This window comes from Bactrocera oleae, chromosome 3 (genome assembly GCF_042242935.1).
Source record: "Bactrocera oleae isolate idBacOlea1 chromosome 3, idBacOlea1, whole genome shotgun sequence".
NCBI classification, from domain to species: domain Eukaryota; kingdom Metazoa; phylum Arthropoda; class Insecta; order Diptera; family Tephritidae; genus Bactrocera; species Bactrocera oleae.
The window spans coordinates 49,950,216-49,968,109 of record NC_091537.1 but is presented as its reverse complement, the minus strand read 5'-3'; the positions used below and the strand labels follow the sequence as shown (position 1 = coordinate 49,968,109).

Sequence of the window (17,894 nt, the reverse complement as noted above, 5' to 3'; positions counted from 1 at the left end):
TAAAGAATTCGGTTTCAGCTTAGCTGACCCTCACTTCTATAAACCCAGATGTTGACATCCTTATCGGAAGTGATCTGTACCCACAAATAATTCTCAGTGGCGTACAGAGAGATGTACTCGGGTCATTACTAGCCCAAGAAACAGAATTCGGTTGGATTCTTTCCGGACCCACACCTGAAAAACCCATCTCACTCTCAATATTGTCATTTTTCAATAAGACGACCCCAGACAAGTAGCTCACACAATTTTGGGAAGTCGAAGAAGTTCCGAAAATGCCTCTACCCTCAACTTCGGATATACTGTGTGAGCAAAATTATCAAAAAACAACCCGAAGACACTCAACTGGGCGCTACGTGGTAACATTACCCTTTAAAACCCCAGAAAAGATAGACTTGGGCAACTCAAGACATATAGCTTTAGCTCAGTTTCTAAGAAATGAAAAATCCCTATCTAGAAAACCTGAAATAAAAACAGAATACGACAAGGCCATCAACGAGTACCTGGAACTCGGTCATATGACCAAAATAGAATATGACCCCGCAGAGAATACGAAAATATACTATCTACAACATCACGCTGTCATCAAACCCGAACGCTTAACGACCCAACTGCGAATGGTATTCAACGCATCATGCCCCACCTCAAATAGAAACAGCCTCAATGATGTACTACACACTGGAGCTATTCTACAAGCAGACCCGGTAATCCTAGTGGTAAAGTGGCGTATGTTTCGAATCGTATTCAATGCAGATATTCAAAAAATGTATCGTCAAATACTTGTTGAAAGAAAACACACCCCACTTCAAAAAATCTTATTTATAAAATCGCCTAATGACCGCATAGAAGATTTTGAACTACAAACTGTTACGTAGCTATCCGTACCCTCCTCAAATTAGCGGATGATGTACAAGGAACCCACCCACTGGCAGCTGAGATACTTCGAAACGGAATGTACGAATGACGTAGCAACTGCGAAGATGGCACGAGACGAACTTACTTCATCTTTGGAGTCCGCAGGATTTGCTCTACGCAAATGGACCTCAAATGACCCAAAAGTCTTATCTGGAATCTCATAAGAACACCTGTTGGATACGAACTTACTCAGTTTACCGGAACCCAATAGCAGAAAAACACTGGGGATCATAAGGAATGCAAAAAAAGATGCATTCTTTTTTCTCATCAACCCTATTCGCGATAAGACATCGTTTCCTAAAAGAGAAGTATTATCGATTATAGCAAAATAGTTCGACCCAGCTGGTTGGCTTAGTCCCGTTGTAGTCACAGCCAAAATAATAATGCAACAAATATGGCTCGATAAATCCGATTGCGATTACGAAACCCTAAATCTGATTGAAATTCTTTGGTGGACTCACTTTTCGACATCCGCGATCATCAATTTCCACGGATTCTCTGACGCATCAGAAAAAGCTTACGCAGCAAACCTATACATCAGTGTTTCTACAAACACAAACACCTGGACAACTCTTTTGATATCCAAGACTCGTGTGTCCCCAATAAAAAGTATATCTTTACCAAGGCTGGACGGATTCTACAATTGTCCTTTCTTGGCTAAGCAAACCCCCATGCTCATGGACAACCTTTGTATCCCACCGAGTTGCCACAATTGCAGAAAAAGTTGAAAGCGAAAGTTAAAGTGACATCGAAAGCCAGGACAATTCGGCAGATCTGGGCAGTCGCGGATGCACACCTCTGGAAATGGTTTACAATGACCTTTGGTGGCACGGACCCCAATGGCTAAAACTCGACCCGAAACATTGGCCAATTACCCGAAAAGCAATCGATACAACACTGGAACTGCGGCCAATCAAGACTTTCGTCAACACAACACAAGAGGATATACTGGATAGATTTTCATCACTTCCCAAAGCCATTCGAGTCATAGCATATTTATTCAGATTCTGCTCGAATGCGTCACCCAACAGATCACAACAGCCACACACAATGTTGGAAACAACTCCAGACGAGATTAAAACTACCTGCACGAAGTTAGTTATTTTAACCCAAAGAAAGCACTTCCAGGAGGAGTATGAAGCTTTAACTCAAAAAACCAGCATACACAGAAAAAGTACAATTTTGACCCTAAACCCTTTAATCGATCCCAAAAGAATAATGCGAGTTAATGGCCGATTGAGCAATTCAGCCGCATTATCATATAACGAGGCTGAATTCCGATTATACTACCCTATAGCAGTCGATTAACCAAACTACTCACCAAATTTACTCACTCAATTACCCTACATGGTGGCAACCAACTAGTTTTACGACTCATGTGTACGGAATTTTGGATACCGAAGCTTAAAACGCTCATAAAGTAGTCCATTATCCATCAGTGCAAAACTTGCGTCTTACACAGGAAGAGAGATACTACTCAAATAATGGCAGCTCTTTCAGCGGAACGTACCACCCTAACCCGCCCATTCGCAGCAACAGGAATCGACTTCGCCGGTCCCTATGACATAAAAAATTACACCGGCAGAGCGTGCTTGATCACAAAAGGTTATGTATGTGTATTTGTTGGTTTGCAACCAAAGCAATACACCTGGAGGCAGCAAACGATCTCACCACCCAAGCATTCATGGCCGCATTCGTACGATTCTTTTCTAGGCGTGGATTTCCCGCCGATCTCTATTTTGACAATGGTACTAATTTCGTGGGAGCGTCTAAACTCTTAATCAAAGATCGACGAGAATTCATAAAATAACTAAAAACACAAGTAACAACAAGTGAAGCACACCAAAACATCAACATCCTCCAGGAGTTCCGCACATGGGTAGACTCTGGGAAGCAGGAGTGAAAAGTTTAAAGAGCCACTTAAAAAAGGTGTCTCAGATCCAAAAATTCACTTTCGAAGAATTATCTACCCTTCTAACCCGAATCGAAAGCTGCTTTTTCTCGACCTTTAAGCCCACTAAGTGAAGACCCCAGGAATATAGAACCTTTAACTCCAAGCCATTTCTTAATAGGTACCCCTTTATTAACCCCAGCAGAACCCAACTTAGAAGATACGCAGCTAAGCATCGCACATAGATGGCAAAAGTTAAAAATGCACAAGCGCAAAACGATGCAACATGTGTAACGGGAAGAACCATTCAATCCTTGTTGGTTGTTTTGCAAAGATAAAACCAAAACAACAAAGAGCGACGAACGTCTAACAAAGATCAAGAGATTCCAACACTACTGGCCAAGCCGACCCTTATACCCACTGCCATGATAAAAAGAAAACACGATGGCAAATGGAATAAAGTACGTGCCATAATTAACCCGAACTAGTTCAGAGATTGAGGTTTCCGAAAACGTACCTTGACTGTCACCTCATATGTAAAATCGTCATACGGTCTGCCTTATGACGCAGGAATTACCGACTCGACCCTACAATCGTGATATAAGTGGCGAAATCTTTAAGAGATTCGACCACTTAATCCTAGCCAACCCTATGTTCCACAAGAATGATAAAATCATGATGGAACTGGGAGCAGACATCTACCCAAGGATAATGAAATCCGGATTATTCAACCCAGACAACAGTACCGTGATCACACAAAACACTGCACTCGGTTGGACTCTAATTGGTGCTTGTGCGATTTAAACCCTAAGTAACCACTCAACCCATTTTAAAACAATATTCATTAATCCAAAGCGAAATCTAATAATCGAAGATCTAATAACTTTTTTATTCGCAGACCCTGCAAGGCGGCCGGGATGTTCATACCAAACGAACACATCCCTGCATTGTTCTCCAAACTCGTATAAATACGAATTAGAGGACAATGCAAAAGGCTCAACAGCACCAACATAGCTAATAATTCCAATTAGAACAAATCAAAAGACAGGAGAAAACCACAACGCGGACGGACAAAAAAAAAGGCGCGAACATCAGATCGCCCCAGGAGGACAACAACAACAACAGCAACACCACCAAAATCTACGCGGGATTATCAACCCACATCAGGTTATAATTGATTTTATAGTTAATTTATCTTATTTAAGTCTAACTTATAAATAACACATAAATTGAATTATACATATAACACTTAACAAACACATACATAAATAGTGTACAATTAACCCACACAAATTTCTACCCTATATACTCAAAGTAATTAAAGTTACATTTTATTGAATTTTAATTCATATTTTATTTTATTTGGCACACCGGCAAACTCAACGTCGAGTACCCCGACAAAGTTTATGGCCTTTAATATAAGTCAAGAAGATACCAAATTTGATTATAATTTAATCACGATTTCATTTCATAATGGATGTTTAATTCTTTCTCAACTTTGCCACACCTGAAGGAATTTCCTAGCCTTTGATTCTTGCGAATTACAAGAGTATACAATTTTTGGTTCCGCCCTAGTACCCATTATCGGGTATATATTGACCCTAGCTCCAACATACTTTATGTAAAAAATTCAAACTTCCGTTTGGCTTTATATAAACGTAAAATATTAGATATACAATAGTATAAAGCCGAAAATGTGTGAAATCGATCCACGAATTACCCCAGCATACATGTACTACTTATTGTTATTTATTTAGTTTATTTTATAATTTAATGAAATTAAATGGACAGTTTTTCTTAAAAATAATGTGGTTTATCGCATATGAACGAAATTGGTCTAGACCTTTGTTTAAGCCTTATAACTCTAATTTACTTATCTCCGCTCCTTTCGTACAACAGCAACCTCATATAGCCCACATAATAAATCTAACCCCTTTGGTTCAGTTTATATCACATATACCATGTTTGAGTTAAATAGCTTCTTTTTGTTAAAGTTAACATTTCGGAGAAAAAATAGTATCTATCTAAAATAGTAAATGTATGATCAATAACATAAGTTAAGAAGATACCAAATAATAATCGAATAATAAATGTTGAATTCTTTCCCAACATTTTTATACTTTCGCAACATGTTGCAACAGAGTATAGTTTTGTTCACCAAACGGTTGTTTGCATCACCTAAAACTAATCGAGATAGACATAGATTTCTATATACAAATATTTCTTTTAATATTTGGTGATAATCAGTGGATAAGTATATTTTCTCAGCCATCATGTTGAACTTATAACAATTTATACCAGACAACAATGTAAAAAAGTTTCTTAGAGTGCTGAACTTTATATAGAGCAAAAATATCTTTCTAGTAAAAATTGCGTGAGATAAATATTAGTAGTGTAGTATCAAGAGGACTAAATATCCTTTTTATATGGCAATAGATAAACTGCGATCCCATTGGTTTAAATGCTACTGTCTATTATTTCAGTTTTACGACACATTTGAATATGAAGGTCATGAGGTGAACTGTAAACTAAAGAAAATTACATCATTACTTCATGAGCAGACCTTTCAAAATAAGTACCATCGATCCCTGTTTTAAAAAAGCATTTCACAGAGGGGTCTTCCTAGCACTTAATTTCAATACAATGAAATAAACTACTAATTTCTAAAATATAAATATAACTAAATAATCTGTATTATTATGTTAGTAAATATCTATGTAACATATAGGTATGCAAAAGTACGTAAGCTGTGTGTACAAAAATATACCATAATAAAACTATTATACGCTGTAGCAACATATTGCAAGAGTATAATAAATATCAGTACACTGTGTTTTTAGTTTCAGTTACACTAGATTTCTTGACCAGGAAAGTGCTGTATTCAAACTAATTTCAGTGCATTAGTTATATAGTGTTTAAACTATTGTTATATACAGTGGCAAGCAAACCCGTATTATATACAGTGGCGAGCAAACACATATACATATGTGCACCAGTATACCATAGTACCTATACACCGAACAGGAAAGGAGTCATAGTAAGGATTCAATTACAGTGAAAGAGAGCAGCACCTAGGATCCAACTTTTCAGACTCGGACGGACGGAATTATATAAGTATTTTATATATTAGGCCATCTATTATTTATTAATTATGCCTAGATTAAGTAGAAAATCTGTATTACTAAGTCGTATTCAGAATAGAAGACGTATGAGAGTTCTTCGTGCAAACTCTTTATATAGAGATAGTGAGCAGTAACAAGATACTGTAAGTCACGCTAATCGTAGATTAGACTCCGATGTACGTCTGTCGAGGTACAGTCTTTTGAACAAAATTTAAATACTGTTCAACATACGGCAAGACGTTTAAATACCCAAATCCGCTCTGAAGAGCAAATAAGAAATACTCGAGGTCATAGATCTCGGCGCGAAAATCTCGAGGTTCGATCTGTTGAGCAAGTTGTAAATACTGTTCAACATAGAACAAGGCGGCAAGATCCACAAATTCGCTCTGAAGAGCAAATAAGAAATGCTCTAGGTCGTAGGTCTCGTCGAGAAAATCCCGAGGTACGTTAAGATGAGCAAAGTAGAAACAATAGGGATCATAGAGAATTTCGCGCAAGAAATCCTAAGTATAGGACTTTAGAGCGCATTTGTGATCAAATGCAAAGGAAGCATGCAGGAAGAAATCTTGGAATAAGGAGAGAGGAGCGTGATAGAGAAACACAACGTCGAAAGCTTAGTAGGAGGGGTATGAGTGAAGAAATGTTTAATCAGAGACGTCTTAGAAGAAGTCAAGTTCGCCTTTGTAGAGATAGCCCACTCAATAGGCAAATTGAAAACGAAAGACAGTCCCAACGAATCTGATTAACGAGAGAAAATAATGTTATAGAAAATGCTTATAATGGCAATTTAACAGATTTCAAAAAAATTTATTTCCAAAATATAAATAAGAGCCCTATTGAAATATGTATTTGCTGCAGCGGATTATGGTTTTCACACCAAGTTCGCAAATTAAATTAAGAAATTATTGCGCAAGATCACCCGAATGCTGTATCCGCCTTTTATATAAATTTCCTTCGGAAGATAGAAATTACAATTTTTGTGTTACTTGCAAAAATGCGATTGCTAAAAAGAACGTTCCAAAAATATGTTTAGCTAACGGTCTAGACTTTCCTGAAATACCGGATTGTTTGAAAGATTTAACCCCAATTGAAGAACGTCTCATAATGCCTAGATTGCCTTTTATGACAATTCGTCCGTTACTATGTCAAGGTTAGAGTTCTCTCAAATTTACTGTTGTTAAAACCAATTTCTGTTAACAATATTGTGACATCTCTACCAAGGTCCTTTGATGAGGCTCATGTGATACAAATTCACTTAAGAAGGCGTTTGGAGTACAATCATGATTACATGATCTATAAGATACGCCCCGCAAAGATTATGAAAGCTTTGTAGTTCTTAGTGAATACCCCTCTGTATCATGAGTACAATATATTATATATATCAATGAAAACTGGATTTCAGAATTTAACGACCAAGAAAAAGTTCCGTTTGTTGCATCTGCAGAGGATTCCCGATTGGTTCAATCTTTTCGTGCGGCACAAACTTCTCATGATAATCCCTCAGGTAATAATATTCCCATGGGTCTTTAACCTTCAGAGCTAAATCCAGGCGGTCAAGAAACTCTTTTGGACAATATTCCTGTAGAAAACTTAGACTATAACCCGTTAGTCATAGGGCCAGGTGAAGGATAAAGACCAATTGACATAATCCAAGATAATAATTCAAAAGAGTTGTTATTTGGAACAATATACGTTAGGCAGAAGCGTACATGCTCTGAAACGTATAGCAAGAAAATACGTTTCGAATTTTGCCGAGTTGACAGAAGAGCGTGTACCATTCCAAAGTTGTTCTATGATTACAAAAAATTAGAACTGCTACAAAATATGAATAGTCTATTTGCCTTAGAAAGTGTTCAGGCCGCAACCAAGTTACGGCCCAAAATCTGTTAATAATAATAATAATAATAAACCCAACGATTACCCTCCTCCCGCCCAACCGACGCGAGGGGCGCAATCCGCATACGTGCGGAATTAGCGGAGTCAGAAAAGGCAAGAGAGTTTTTTAAGTGTTGAGATCTAAAACTGCTCAACTACAGAAACAAAACTTTCAACAGCTAAGATCTAAAGTTACAATATAATAAATTGTTACATTTTCATTTATTAAGAGAAAACAATAAAGTCTTTTTAATTTAAAAAAGTGAGTCAGATAAGTCAAATGTGCTGGAATAAGAATTAAAATCATGACATATACGGCGGAATAGCTCGCTTACTACTTACTCGTAACTGCCTCGCAAGGCGAACCGGGATATTAAATTTAATTTCAGACAGGAGAAAAGAACTGCAAACAGTTCCATTCAAAAGTTTCACTAAGAATATTATGCCAAGCCTACGACTAGAAAGTGTAGGTAATTTCCCTACGACTAGAAAGTGTAGGTAAACGAAAACTTTGTTCAAAACTTGATTCAACATGATGATGGTTACAAGGTTTTGAAAGGCATTAGATCCTCTCCTGCGCACTAAGAAGCTGAGAAGAAAAAGGCAATCGCTATGAACCGCCAATTTGGGCTTCCAACCTTCTTTATCACTTTATCGGCTGCAGAATCTCAGTGGGTTGAGCTTTGATCATCCTCTCTATAACTGTTGATTCTAAAGATATTTCGGAAGAGGAAGCCAACAGTTTAACAACCCAAGATAGATATCGCTTAATTCGGTCAGACGCAAATTCTTAAGCTTTTTAAAGATAAAGATAACGCCGGCGAGCACAGTTTTGTCGTTTTGGTGTACCATATCCACCAATGCCTTCAACGCAAATACTGTTACCCTTTACAGAAACAAGTCAAAATTCAGAAGGACACAAGGAAAGGTTTTTCGAAATTCAAAACGTTATAAGTTTAAATATGACTACTTTTGGCACTCCATACACCAAATACGGATATAAAATATATACTGGATGCATATGCTTGCTGTTTATATACCTATAATTATCAGAGGTGAATGCTGGAAATTATACTGTTAAGCAAAAGCTTTAACATATAGCTCACAAATTTATATCAGGCACACAAATATCTGCACAAAAAGCAGTATATTGCCGCATTTGCCTCCATCTTTCGGAAGCAAGTAATGCAAAAATATTTATAAATACCCCTCGACCTGAGAAACGTGTTCGAATGGTGAAACCTAGAGCAGAACTTCAGAACCTTCCTTCAGGTTCGACTGAAATATTCGTAGCCGGTATTTTAGACCATGATGTTCAAAGATCCGATCAGTTAGAAACTCTTTGTTAAGCTGATTTTGCATATATGTATAAATACTTTAAATCTAGTAGAAGAGCACAAGACAGTGATCATGAAGAGGAAGAGAGGGAAGACGATAATTTACCAGAGAGCGGGGTTGTCATGCCTCTTAAAGACGGTAGCGGTTTTGTGAAAAAACGTACCAAACCTTGTTTTATTCGGTATAGAAGGTTTAACACAGATTTGGCCAGAGTTGAGTATATCCCCGAAATGGTAATGCTTTACTATCCATGGCGGAATGAACAGCAAGATCTCATTGTAAACGATAATGAGCAGACTTGCATAACACATCGTATTCTAATTGAGGAAAATCAAAGAAAATATGCTGTTTTTGAGCAAAAGAGAACTTGAAAATGTCCTAGAAAGTCTTTATAATGAAATAGACTTAGAGGAAGATGCTCAAAGGAACTACCTATAGTGGAAAATGAGTTCAGAGTATTGGCACTTCCAGAAATAAACCCAAATATAAATTTGCTGGACTTGCATGGTGAAGATTCAACAGATAATGGCACTGAATCTGATTGCAATATTAGACTTATTAAACTACCCCCTTTGATTCCAGTTGAGCAATTATTTTATTATATATTATTTTCTTTAGTTCAAAGTCTAAGTACTAAGCAAAGAACCTATTTGACACATTTGAAACACCAGCTAAAAACAAATCGCCCATTTTATGAGTTCATTGGCGGCGGTGCAGGTGTAGAAAAGAGTCGTTTGATATCTGCAATATACCAAGCACTTAACTATCGGTACAATTCTACACCTGTATCCCATCCAAGTTCCTTAAAAGTTCTTCTTTGCGCACCTATGGGTAAAGCAGCATTCGGAATAGGTGGAATGACCCTTCATTCAATATTCTCTTTACCTGTTAATCAGTTGAGACCACTTAGCAATGACACAGTTAATCCATTGTATTCCAGACTTATCGATTTAAAATTAATCATAATTGATGAAATATCGATGGTAGGTGCTCGTATGTTTAGCTCTGTTGATGCGAGATTAAAACAAATTTTCAAAACAGACAGCCCCTTCGGTGGTATACCGATCATAGTGCTTGGTGATTTGAAGCAACTCTCACCTGTTGGAGATAGGTGGATATTCTCTCCTAATCCCAATGATGCATACAGCACTTTAGCTAGTTCCCCTTTGTGGGAGTAATTTAAATACTTTGAATTAAAAGAAATAATGAGACGGCAGGATCAGGCCTTTGCAATTGCATTCAACCATATGAAATCTGGTACTATGACAAATGAGGACATATCACTTATTGAAACTCGAGTAGTTAATTTCGAAGAAGTTCCCGGTGATTTATTTTGGTCCAATGAAGAGACAAATAATTTCAATGCCCTTAAGCTCGGTCGAGTCCCAACTGAAGCTATCTTTTCAACTGCAAAAGACTCAGTTAAAGGAATTGGTATAAGTGAAAATGATAATATTTATGAAAGAGTTAAACTTTTCAAAATTTCTGAAACGCAGGGACCACCTTATGAATTAACAATAAAAACCTCCGGCAAATATATGATTACAGTGAATATAAGCACGTGTGATGGCTTGGTTAATGGGGCAGCTGGACAACTTATGCAAATTGATTTCTATTGTTCTTTTCCAACAATTCTGTAGATTAAATTTTTGGAACTTTCTGTTGGTTTGATAGCACGATCAAAAAAGCCTCATCCTTTAGAAAGTTCTTGGACACAAAATGAAAAAGTTCTAAAGTCTTTTCAATATAAAAGAAATGAACAAATTTCAATTGAAAGAAATCAGTTTCGAGTTGTTCCGGCTGAGGGAATAACTATTCATAAAAGTCAGGGTGCCACATATAATAAAGTTGTAGTTCATACTCGACCCAGAATGCCTAGAGCTTCAATATATGTCGCTTTTAGTCGAGCTACTTCTGCAGAAGGTCTATTCATCATAGCAAATTTTATTCCTCCTGACAAATTTTCTGAATCAGATCCTGTTTTAGAGAACTGAGGGAATTGAACACAAATAAAGCTCTGAACACAAGTTTCACTTTTATGATTTCTCGAACATCAAATTTTATTCCATAATGTTCAGAGTCTTCAGGCTCACATTAATAATATAAAAAGCGACTGTTTGATGCTATCTTCTGATATCTTATGTTTTATAGAAACTTGGAGTTATCCGTGCGAAAATTTTGATATACCAGGATTTACTCCAATTAACGAGTTGAGGATAGATAGTACGGAATCAAGCAACAGAAATAAACGGGGCATTATAATATGTGCAATGCATAGTATTGCTAGCTCTATAGAACCAAAGGCTGTAAAGAAAATTTATTCAGGCCGCAAAGTTTTAGAAGCGGTTTTGTTTAAATGTTTCAGTATTAATATTCTGGTTCTATACAGAAATTCAACTTTCTCTGTCAGACATTTAATTGTAGAACTTCAGGAAGTCCTTACTTCTGAGTTATGCAATCAAAATGTGCTAAACATGTATAATAATATCGATAAAATAAATAAAAAATGTTATTCATTGTCAAAAACGATTTATTTTCATACTCCTCAATACAGTTGTAATTCATTCTATTTAAAACAAATTATAAGCGTATACAACAAAACACAAGAACGATTGCTCTAATTATTAAAATATATAAAGAAATCTCAAACGAATATACCACTTGACTATGCGAGAGTATAAAATGTTCGGTTGCATCCGAACTTAGCCCTTCCTTACTTTTTATACTCTCGCAACCTGTTTCTACAGAGTATAATAGTTTTATTCACATAACGTTTGGTTGTATCACCTAAAACTGATTGAGTTAGATACAGTGTTATATATATATAAATGATCAGGATGAAGAGACGAGTTGAAATTCGGGTGACTGTCTGTCCGTTCGTCCGTCTGTCCGTCTGTGCAAGCTGTAACTTGAGTAAAAATTGAGATATCTTTATGAAACATGTTTCTTGATACTGTAACCACAACAAGATACAAAAATCTTTTTTGGTATACAGGACCACATTAGGGAGGGGCATCTGCAGTTTAAATTCTTTTTTAAAGTGGGCGTGGTCCCGCCCCCTAATAGGTTTAATGTGCATATCTCCTATACCACTGAAGCTACGATAAAAAAAATTCACTGGGAACAAATGTTTTTAACATCTCTATCGACGGTGTTAAATCGGGTGACAACCCCGCCCACTCCCCATATAACGGTAAAAACCAAATTCGGTACATAATATTTTTCTCATATTTCTATGCTATAGTGCGAAAATAAGCGAAATCAAATTACAACCACGCCTATTTCCACTTTTCACTATGCAAATCAAACAAAAATGATTGTATCGGGATAAAACTTTGCGTGAATAATACGTTTAAAGTATGCCACCTTGTGACCAAAAATTGTCTAAATCGAATCGAAACTATTCAAGTCCCTAGGTACTGAATTTGTTGACCCCAGTGCCTATAGTTGCCTTTTTACATAAAATACCGGTTAATGTGTAAGACATTCAATTGAAATTCATAAAATAAAATAAATAAATAAAACTTTCGATAATAGTATGTTTGTGTCAAAAAATGAGTTCAATCGAATCAATACTTCCTGTAGCCCTCACATACCTAATATAAAGATTTTTGAGCTTCCGGGTGTCTTTATACCGCATATACCGACCAATATGTGAGTTATCTCAATGAAAATGAGAGAGCGTGTTTTACTCATAACAAGGTATTTTTGTGCCTAAAATGGATGAAATCGAGTGAAAAGTTTACATGGCCCCCATTCGTCTGACTTTACTCCATATGATTAGTGATGGTATGTGAAGTACCTTAATGAAACAGTGGGAGCATTTTATTGATCTGTGGCATGTTAGTAGTATGTGGTATTGGCAAAAATTGATAAAATCGGGGTAATACTACCCTCAACTTCCATATACTACTTATAATGCTTTTCGTTATTCTAACCAGTTCTACCTATGTCGGTCAGTGAGTAATAATTATTGTTTTTTGTATATGCATATAAAATTGCTTCATAATATATTCTCGAGTATAGCTGAGCAATGTCAAAATTAATATCTTTCTCTATCCCCAATATATATATGATTTCCACATGACTTTAAACCGTTCCGGTTGATCAAAAGTGATATTTTAATGTAATTAAGTGAATAACTTTTCTTAAAAATATGTCCCCTACCATGTTGACTATAAGCATACAAATACAGCCATAATTGCGAATACTGCGGCCATTTAAACAATTTCAGTGGGCAGGTCAGACTTTAAAAATAACTCAAAGAGACATGTTTTTGTTAAGATGCTTGTTCTAGTGAAAATATAGGGGAATAATCCTATAAAATTATTAAATAAAATTTGTGAAAATAGAGAGACAAAAATGAAAGTTGAACCAGAGTGTCCTGAGGAACCTAAAAGACTTTTGAACTCTTTATGTAGGGTTAGTAGAATTGAATTTCAGAAGATATGTCATTGTGAAGATATTAATCAATATGCGGAAGGAATTAATAATAATCCTAGAAATGTTCTTATTCAATTTATAGAGAGGTTGAAGATGCTTGAGGATGGGTCGAATACAGAAAATAGATTAGTTATCATTTTCAATTTAAAGAAGTTGTTGAGTACTTACTTGAAATTTGTGATTAAGGGCTTGGGGGATTTCGGAGTAATAGTTTATTATACTAAATAAAATAAAGGTAATTGAAAAGATATTAAATAAGCTTAATCAACCGATAGGGGCTATTTGTGGGATTAAAAATTATTAAGTAATTTAATAATTTTAGTTTGACATACTAATGTTAATTTTTAACTATTTTTTTTTTTTGATTAGAAGTAAGTGCTAATTTACTATGAGGTGGTTTAAGAGACCAGTACTTGCTTTCAGTCATCTAATGAAAATTGTGAGTTAGTTCTATTAGTTACTCAATTAATGAAAAGATTAACGGGGAGTCTTTCGATTACAATTAGGTATAAATCTGTGATTAGCTCCGCAAATTTCTGAGCATTGACCGTAAAATAATCCGGGTCCGTTTATTAGGAAGTTTGCTTGGTTTAATCGTCCAGGTGTTCCATCTACTTTTACACCTAGAGTAGAGACTGTTCAAGAATGAATAACATCTGCAGCTGTGACTAATATTCGAATTTAGTAATATATATAATAATGAGTTTATAGGTAGAATCACTCGGTTGTCAACATCTAATAGACGGAATCCGTCTGTGGCTAATTCGTTAGTAGGGATTATATATAAGTCAAATTCAACGTTTAAAAAATCTGAGTATTCGTAGCTTCAGTATCATTGATGTCCAATAGCTTTCAGAGTTACTGAAGGTTCATTAATTTCATCTAGTAAGTAAAGTAGTCGAAAAGATGGTAGAGCAATAAATAGGAGAACAATAGCTGGGAGAATTATTCAAATTATTTCAATAGTTTGTCCGTGTAGGAGATATCGATTTGTGTATGAGTACGAATTGTGTAATAGTATAAACATTAAGTAGCCAACTAATGTTGTGATTATTTGAATGCCAGGCTCTATTTTGAATGCCAAGGGCAGCTCATGTTGTCATTTATTTCTAAAAAAAAGTAAAATACTTTATATATGGAGCTTAAATCCATTACACTAATCTGCCATATTAGATAGTTAGTTAAAAGAGGTAATTCTAACTATGTTCGGCCGGAGGAGTATTTTGAAGTCATTCAATTGATGAACTAAGTTGTATAGGGTAAATTACTTGTCGTTGTGTTACTAATCTTTCTCAAATAATAAATAAGAAAAATAAGATTCCTAGTAAAGAGATAGATGAACCAATTGTGGATACCACGTTTCATGTTGTATAAGCGTCTGGGTAATCTGAGTACCGACGAGGTATTCCTGCTAATCCTAAGAAATGTTGAGGGAAGAATGTTAAATTTACACCAATAAATATAACGATAAATTGACTTTTTAATCAATTAGGGTTTAGGGTTAGACCCGTAAATAGGGGGTATCAGTGTACAAATCCAGCCATAATTGCGAATACTGCTCCTATAGATAATACATAGTGAAAATGGGCTACTACATTATATGTATCATGTAAAATAATATCTACAGAAGAATTGGCAAGCACAACTCCTGTTAATCCTCCTACTGTAAATAAAAATACAAACCCTAGGGCTCATAGTATAGCTGGGGATAGTTTAATTGTGTACCGTGGAGAGTAGCTTATCAACTGAAAATTTTAATGCCTATAGGTACCGCAATAATTATTGTAGCTGAAGTGAAATAAGCTCGAGTGTCGACATCTATTCCTACTTTAAATATATGGTGGGCTCATACAATAAAACCTAGAGGTCCAATTGCTATTATAGCATAGATAATTCCTAGAGATCCAAAGGTTTCCTTTTTACCTGATTCTTGACTAATAATGTGTGAAATTATACCAAATCCAGGGAGAAATAAAATATACACCCAGAAGGTGACCGAAAAATCAGAATAAATATTGGTAAAGAATTGGGTCTCCTCCACCTGCTGGATCGAAAAAGGAAGTATTTAGATTTCGGTCTGTTAAAAGTATTGTGATGGCTCCTGCTAAGACAGGAAGTGATAATAAAAGTAGTAGGGCTGTTAGTACTACTGCTCAAACAAATAAAGGTTTTCGATCAAATGTAATTCCTGTTGATAGCATATTAATTACTGTTGTGATAAAATTTACGGCACCTAAGGTGTGAAATGATAGCTAAATCAGTGAGTGAAAAGATATCTAAATCAACAGATGCTCCTCCATGAGCAATAATAGATGATAGGGGTGGGTATACTGTTCTACCTGTACCAGCCCCCAGGCCATATCTGGCGCTCCCAGCATTAATGGGACTAGTCAATTTCCAAATCCTCCAATTATAATGGGTATAACTATGAAAAAAATTATTACGAAAGCGTGAGCAGTTACGATTACATTGTAGATTTGATCATCTCCAATTAGGGCTCCAGGGTGACCTAGTTCTGCTCAAACTAAAATTCTAAGGGATGTACCCACCATCCCTGCTCAAGCTCCGAAAATGAAGTATAAAGTTCCAATATATTTGTGGTTTGTTGAAAATAGCCATTGCCGCGATTAAATGGCTGAACTTTAGGCGATAGGCTGTAAATCTATCTATAAAAATTTATTCTTTTTAATCATGGCCTTGTAGTCAATAATGATATTAGACTGCAATTCTAAAGGAGTAAAAATTTACTAAGGCATAAAAGATTAAACTTATATTTATAGCTTTGAAGGCTATTAGTTTGATTAACTTAAAGCCTTGCTATAAACTTTTTAAGAATAAATAAATTATAGACACTAGGATTAAACTAAAAGTGGAGATGAAAGATAGAGTTAGTATAGTTTTGAAAGAGACATCATTAATTTTTATATTAATAGATCAATTTTTTTCGTAGTAATTAAGCATAAAGGCTATGAAACATAATGTAGATAAAAAAAATAGTGTAATTAATGTTATTACTGTTATAATTGTTATTATTATATATTGGGTTTTTAATACTAATAATTGAATAACCAGTCATTTAGGTAAAAATCCAATAAAAGGTGGGAGCCCTCCTAAAGACAGTAGGTTTAAGAATAAAATGAATTTTAGAATTTTAGAATTGAAAAATGAATTAAACAATTGGTTAATATGAAATATTTTGAAGCTATTGAATATGAAAATTAAACTGAAAGATATGAATGTGTAAAGAGAGAAGTAAATAAGTCACATTTATTCATTTGCCTGTATGGCTCTAGTATTCATCCTAAATGATTAATTGATGAAAAGGCTATTAATTTTCGTAAAGAAGTCTGAATAAATCCTCCTAATGAGCCAATAATGGTTGAAGTAATAATTACGAAGACGAAAAAATTGTTTTGTGTGATGTAAGAAATTAATATAAGAGGAGCAATTTTTTGTCACGTTATTAAAGTGAGTGCATTTATTCAGGAGAGCCCTTCTATTACATTAGGAAACCAGAAGTGGAAAGGCCCACTTTTTAATAATAGCGCTGAGGTAATTATTAAGTCACTCTAGCTTGAGTTAAAAAGTACTTTAATAAGGCTTCTGTAGACATTAAGTTATTATTATTTAATAGGGGGATAAATGATAATAAATTAATTTCTAATCCTATTCAAGCACCTAATCAAGAATTAGACGAGATGGTAATTATATATAAAAATATAATTTAGCTGAATTATTAAAATTAAAAAGAAAAGGATTGGAACCTTTATAAATGGGGTATGAACCCATTTAAGCTTTATTAGCTTATCTTTTTAAGTCTCTATGTTTTGGTGTATGACGCACAAAAGTTTTTGAGACTTTTAGAAATAGTTTAATTCTATTAAATATAATGAATGTAATATTATTTCATAATTTACCCTATCAAGGTAACCCTTTTATCAGGCAATTCATTGAATGAAATTAACTTATTTTATTTGAAATAGGCTAATTTTATCTAGTTTTTTGTTTTTTTTTTAATAATTAATTTTGTGTAAATGTGTACATCATTTAATTTATTTAAAATTTTCATGGTTTACATAAATAAAAAAGTAGTCTAAAAAATAAAATTAATAAATTAACTAGATAATTTAAAATTCCAATATAGACATTTCCGAGAGTTAAAAGACCAACTTCATATAAATATATAGATGAATGCAATAAATTTATTTTTATCATTAATCTATAAAAATGTTTCTAGTGTTAGATTATATTATATACTAATAAATTGATATTATTGTTATCCATCTATGAATCTTAAGGCTTTGTTTTATCTG

At 34.9% G+C, this 17,894-nt stretch overlaps 2 pseudogenes; one reads left to right on the top strand and one right to left on the bottom strand.

The window, feature by feature from the left end:
* The first annotated feature begins 272 nt into the window (after nucleotides 1–272).
* Nucleotides 273–2,937, top strand: LOC138856071 (uncharacterized; annotated as a pseudogene).
* Nucleotides 2,938–16,515: 13,578 nt separating this feature from the next.
* LOC118680969 (NADH-ubiquinone oxidoreductase chain 2-like) lies at nucleotides 16,516–17,299 on the bottom strand (annotated as a pseudogene).
* Nucleotides 17,300–17,894: the final 595 nt, after the last annotated feature.